Source organism: Fragaria vesca, linkage group LG1 (assembly GCF_000184155.1).
Source record: "Fragaria vesca subsp. vesca linkage group LG1, FraVesHawaii_1.0, whole genome shotgun sequence".
NCBI lineage: Eukaryota > Viridiplantae > Streptophyta > Magnoliopsida > Rosales > Rosaceae > Fragaria > Fragaria vesca.
In genome coordinates, this window is record NC_020491.1 from 22,088,163 (window position 1) to 22,094,915 (window position 6,753).

The window sequence follows — 6,753 nt, forward strand, 5'->3', positions numbered from 1 at the left end:
TATAAAGATTGCTCACTAGCTATTGCTGCCTCGTCGGTTTATCATGTAAAGATTGCAAAAAATTCATTGCTGCCTCTGTCGGTTTATCTTGTAAAGATTGCAAATTTACAAGCCATTGTTGCCTTATCGGTTTATCTTATAAAGATTGCTCACTATCTATTGCTGCCTCGTCAGTCTATCATGTAAAGATTGCAAAAAATTTCATTGTTGCCTCTGTCGGTTTATCTTGTAAATATTGCAAATTTACAAGCCATTGTTGCCTCGTCGGTTTATCCTATAAAGATTGCTAAAAAACCATTGCTGCCTCGTTGGTTTAACTTATAGGTTGAGTAATGTTGCTTTGTGGGTTTGTGCTAATACGATTGTTGCCCCTGTTCAGTGATTTTACCCATATGGGGTTTGAACAAATAAGTCATTGTTGCCACATAAGGAAAGATTAGACATATGGTAAATACTTTACTGACAGTAACATCGGTGATGCAGATTACTCTCATCCTTGGGTATGATGAAGAAGAAACCAGTAAGAATCTGAGCGAGACTTGCGTGAAATCCCATGTCAAAATATTGGTGCTCCCTCTTTTCTTGAGGTTGAGGAACCATTTTTGACTAGGGTTTCATGCTGTCCTGCCTCGATTTCTGAGGGGTTTCTTCTTTTATCAGTCCCTTAATTATTGCTGCCTTGTCGGTTTATCTTGTAAAGATTGCAAAAAGTTCATTGCTGCCTCTGTCGGTTGATCTTGTAAAGATTGCAAATTTACAAGCCCTTGTTGCCTTGTCGGTTTATCTTATAAAGATTGCTCACTAGCTATTGCTGCCTTGTCGGTTTATCATGTAAAGATTGCAAAAATTCATTGTTGCCTATAAAGATTGCTCACTAGCTATTGTTGCCTTGTCGGTTTATCATGTAAAGATTGCAAAAAATTCACTGCTGCCTCTGTCGGTTTATCTTGTAAAGATTGCAAATTTACAAGCCATTGTTGCCTCATCTGTTTATCCTATAAAGATTGCAAAAAAGCCATCTCTGCCTCGTTGGTTTATCTTATAGGTTGAGAAATGTTGCTTTGTGGGTTTGTGCTGATACGGTTGCCTCTGTAGACATATGATAAATACTTTACAGACAGTAACATTAGTGATGCAGATTACTCTCATCCCTCTAGACTCAAGCACTTGGAGGAGCATTGCTCATGGATCCTCTCTCCTAAGGTGTGTTTAATAGAGAACACATTTACTTGATTTGTTTGTGATTTGATAAATGGAGAACACATTTACATGATATGATGAATCTGGATTAGTGTCGTAGTCCGCTTAATGGAGAACACATATGAATCTGGATTAGTGTCTTAGTCCGCTTAATGGAGAACACATTTACATGATATGATGAATTTGAGGTGTCGCTACTTTGCATAGAGAATGCATTTTTGAAATGAGGGTATATGAAATATTTGAAAAGACTTGTGGGAATCGGTCCCTGACTCACTAACTGTTGCCTCTGATATGTAAAGCATTGTTGGGGGAGACTAATGAAATTGTTGCCTTGTCGGTTTACTGTTGGGCTTTAGTTCTTTTTCCCACATTGTAGCCATTAAGATAAGGAAGGAGATGCATTGTTCTGCAATAAGTCGGGTGCTGTTGTAATTGTATGATCCAATGGTACTTTAATTCAGCCTGCAATAATTTCTATGAATTTGGATCATTCTATGATTGTAGCAGGAAATTGAACTTTTTGTTGGTAAGATAGTTGGATGGCAGGTGTGAAGCTTTTTTTAATTCCTTGTGGACTTGCATAATACATTTTTGTGGGACATATGAGCTACTTGGAAGGGCTTCTTTTCTCAGAAGTTTAATGTGAATCATGATGCTTTTATAGTTGAAGTCACAAATAATCTGAATATTTTTGCCTCTTATAATGCTAGTTCCTCTTGTTGGTATTGCATTCAACAAAGGCTTATATGAAGGCTACCCTATGATATAGAGAATTTGTATGAGCCTTGTCTTGATCTCTTCTTATAGACAATACATGTACATGATATTATGAATTTGTATATGCTTAATAGAGAATTCATGTACATGATATATTGAATACGAGGGAATAGTCGGAATACATTGATATACATTTGTACTGTGTCTTTTCTTGGTGTCAAACAGCATGCAATCCAGGTCAAAACTCCGAGGGATTTCTTTTTTCGTAAGTCCCGCAATTTCTGATTTTACGATGTAACAATTATGTCAAGGTTGCTGGTTGATCCCTTAAAAATAAGGGTATCTGAAAGTTTTGAAAAATACTAGTCGGAAATTGTCCCTTAAAGGTTGCCAATGAGATTTAAAGCATTTTGTATACATGTTGCCATCCTTGGAATTTCGCCACTCGTGTGATTTTTTGCCTCTCTTGAGGTTCCAGCAACCAACTCATTGATGCAGTAGTGTGGGGGGAGACTATTGCTATATTTACCTTGTCGGTTTTTGCTAAAAAGATTGTCCTCACTCAAGTGATTATGAATGCATTCTAAGAATAAAGTCTACTATGTGGTGGGACATATTAGATTTGGACACCCCACCACTACTAATAATCTCAACTAATTCTGAGAATAAAGTCAACTAATTCTGATATTTGTTTTATTGGGAAGAGTTAATAGTACTGGTATTTATCAGGAGAATATTGTGCAAAGTCTTTGTGTGCTTGCAGTGTTTGGCCATTGTCCTCTTGAAGGGAAAGTTGTGTGGGGAGAGTTTAATATGGAGGATACTATTTCTAATGCAGCTTGAAATTTGGTTGATATGATCTTCGCTGAGGACAGTGTTTTGGTACAAGCAAAAAGGTGCCTTCCCATGTTGTGGAAGGTATGATTTCTGAAAATGAAGGGATCAGTCCCTACCTTGTCTACAACTTCAAATGTTTAGTGGTATGTTGGAACTGCTATTTCTGATCTTGTTCCTCTATTTGAGTGTGATGTTTTAATTGTATCTGAACCTAGATTTCTTTCTCTAGAGCTAAAAATTTTCTTCGAAAACATGGCTTCTCTGATGCTGCAAGTGTCTGATGCTAGAGGTTTGCTGGAGTTTGGTTTATAAGATTAAATTAAGTGTTGATTTTATTGATTGTAATTGTCAATCTGTCACTCTTAAAGTTTCATTTGTTGGAGCTCAAGAATGTATTCTAGCTGCTGTTTATGCTAGTCCTACTACCTCTATGAGATGTCAACTTTGGATTTATCTTTCTGCCTTGGCTACTCGTTTTCAGCTTCCATGGTTAATCATAGGTGATGTCAATGAATTGTATTGTAGTGCAGATAAAAATGGTGGATTTATGGCTGGAAAAATTGGTGGGATGAAAAAGTAGGTTGATCAATTTGGTATACTTGATCTGAGATTTCAAGGATCTGCTTTCACTTGGACCGATAAGCAGATTTAAAGAACAACGATAGAGAGGGTTTTGTACTCATCCTTGTGCATAATAATGCAAACAATTCTGAAAGTTCAGGAATTAATACAAAACCAAAGATGATGACTATGATGAGTTGGCATGAGTTGAATTTCCAATATGTTATTTTCTGTGAAATGTTAAGTTGCTTCAGTCCAGATATCCAATTGCAGAATCTAATTTCATGTTATGTGTGCATGTAAAAGGCGTTCAATTTACTTCAACTAAACTGGATCTGCTCGAAGATAAAACATGAAGTGTTACAGACACATGGCTATTACAACCGGAAAGCATAGGGTTGCCTGGGTTTGAAGCTTCCAAATGAGTTGTCAAAGTATGTGTCAAGCATTCTTTAATTGCCTCCTGATCAAGACTATCCTCACATAAAGCCAGTCATAGGAAACATTTAAGAAATGTACGTATGCATATCTCCATGACCTAGGATTTTGGCCTTGGAAACACATGGGAGATAGATGAGAGACATGTTTCCATTTCTGGTAATTCTCATACTTCTCCTGTTTCTTGATTCGTAATTTTTTTATGGATTTGTGTTTCTGTTGCCTTGATTCTGTGGTGTTGCCCCGGTTTGCTGTGAAATGAGGGTACATGAAAGATTTGAAAAGATTAGGGGCTATTGGTCCCTGTGATGTGATCTCGATTAGTCCCTTGGGTATGATGAAGAAGAAACCAGTAAGAATCTGAGCGAGACATGCGTGAAATCTCTTGTCAAATATTGGTGCTCCCTCTTTTCTTGAGGTTGAGGAACCATTTTTGACTAGGGTTTCATGTTGTCCTGCCCCAAATTCTGAGGGGTTCTTCTTTCATCAGTCCCTTAATTATTGTTGCCTTGTCGGTTTATCTTGTAAAGATTGCAAAAAGTTCATTGCTGCCTCTGTCGGTTGATCTTATAAAGATTGCAAATTTACAAGCCCTTGTTGCCTTGTCGGTTTATCTTATAAAGATTGGTCACTGGCTATTGCTGCCTTGTCGGTTTATCATGTAAAGATTGCAAAAATTCATTGTTGCCTATAAAGATTGCTCACTATCTATTGCTGCCTCGTCGGTTTATCATGTAAAGATTTCAAAAAATGCACTGCTGCCTCTGTTTATCTTGTAAAGATTGCAAATTTACAAGCCATTGTTGCCTCGTCTGTTTATCCTATAAAGATTGCAAAAAAGCCATCGCTGCCTTGTTGGTTTATCTTATAGGTTGAGAAATGTTGCTTTGTGGGTTTGTGCTGATATGGTTGTTGCCCCTTTAGACATATGATAAATACTTTACTGGCAGTAACATCAGTGATGCAGATTACTCATCCTTCTAGACTCTCAAGCACTTGGAGGAGCATTGCTCATGGATCCTCTCTCCTAAGGTGTGCTTAATAGAGAACACATTTACTTGATATGATTTTGTGATTTGATAAATGGAGAACACATTTACATGATATGATGAATCTGGATTAGTGTCTTAGTCTGTTTAATGGAGAACACATTTACATGATATGATGAACTTGAGGTGTCTCTACTTTGTATCTTCTTCATAGAGAATGCATTTACATGATATAATGAATCTTAGGGAATACATTAACAAGGTATGATGAAGAAACCAGTTATTTGAAAGAGACATGCGTGAAATCTCGATTCAAACTATTGGTGCTCCCTCTTTTCTTGAGGTTGAGGAGCCATTTTTGACTGGGTTTCATGCTATCCTGCCTCGAATTCTGAGGGGCTTTTTCTTTCATTTGTCCCTTAATTATTGTTACATGGTAATAATTACTTGTGATATAACTGCCATTTGATCCATCGAAATGAGGGTACATGAAAGATTTGAAAAGATTAGTGGCAATTGGTCCCTGTGATGTGATCTCGATTAGTCCCTTGGATATGATGAAGAAGAAACCAGTAAGAATCTGAGTGAGACAGGCGTGAAATCTCATGTCAAACTATTGGTGCTCCCTCTTTTCTTGAGGTTGAGGAACCATTTTTGACTAGGGTTTCATGCTGTCCTGCCTCAAATTCTGAGGGGTTTCTTCTTTCATCAGTCCCTTAATTATTGTTACATGGTAACAATTACTTCTGATATGGCTGCCATTTGATCCATCGAAATGAGGGTACATGAAAGATTTGAAAAGATTAGTGACAATTGGTCCCTGTGATGTGATCTCGATTAGTCCCTTGCGTATGATGAAGAAGAAACAGTAAGAATCTGAGCGAGACATGCGTGAAATCTCATGTCAAAGTATTGGTGCTCCCTCTTTTCTTGAGGTTGAGGAACCATTTTTTACTAGGGTTTCATGTTGTCCTGCCCCGAATTCTGAGTGGTTTCTTCTTTCATCAGTCCCATAATTAATACATGGTAACAATTATTGAAGTGGTGTCTTGGGTGAGGTTTGAATTTATTTCGTATTAGATTATAGTAGGAGAACCAGATGAGGGTTATTGGCTTTTTAAAATCTATTTTCTAGGGAAGATCATACTAGAAAGTTTTTAATGACTGTTATCTAGGTCCAAGGAATAGGTGTCTCTAGTTGTACCAAACTACTGGATACGTTCATACATCAAAACAACAAAACACTCAGTTGTGTTGTATAACTAATATCCACTCAGTTGAGGTGCGAATTTAGTTCGTATTAGATTACAGTAGGAGAACCAGATGAGGGTTATTGGCTTTTCAAAATCTATTTTCTAGGGAAGATCGTACTTGAGGGTTATTAGCTTTTCAAAATCTATTTTCTAGGGAAGATCGTACTTGAAAGTTTTTAACGACAATTATCTAGGTCCAAGGAATAGGTATCTCCAGTTGTGCCAAACTACTGGATACATTCATATAATAAACACTCAGTTAAGGTTTATTGCTGTGGAGTTATTCACACTACTTTTCTTTCTGGACTGAGGCTAAATAACTGTAAGTGGTACTCTAGTGTTTAGATCTAGGCTTTAGGAAATTGTGGAGCCTTACATCACCACTTCACTGGGGGATGATTCACTTCATCACTTGGTTTTCTTATTCATATCTTCTTTTTGTGTTGAAAAGGTGTTATTTTGCGTTGGGATTGTTTCTTATTATTTTACGTCAGGGAAGCTATACATTTATCTACTGATTGTCTTTAGAGCCTCTTACACCGTTCCCGTCATCTTTTCTGAGTTGTAATTCATAGTGCCAGAAACAGGGTTTGTTCTCACTTTTAGGAGGATCTGGGTTTTGATGAGTTCACTAGTTTGATTGTGTTTTATTCATTGACTATATCCATGGGTTTGATATCATGTGGTAGTGGTGAGAGGTTTTATTGGGATTTTCAGGAAAACTTGCATTACTTTTGTGCTTGAGTTTGCTTAGT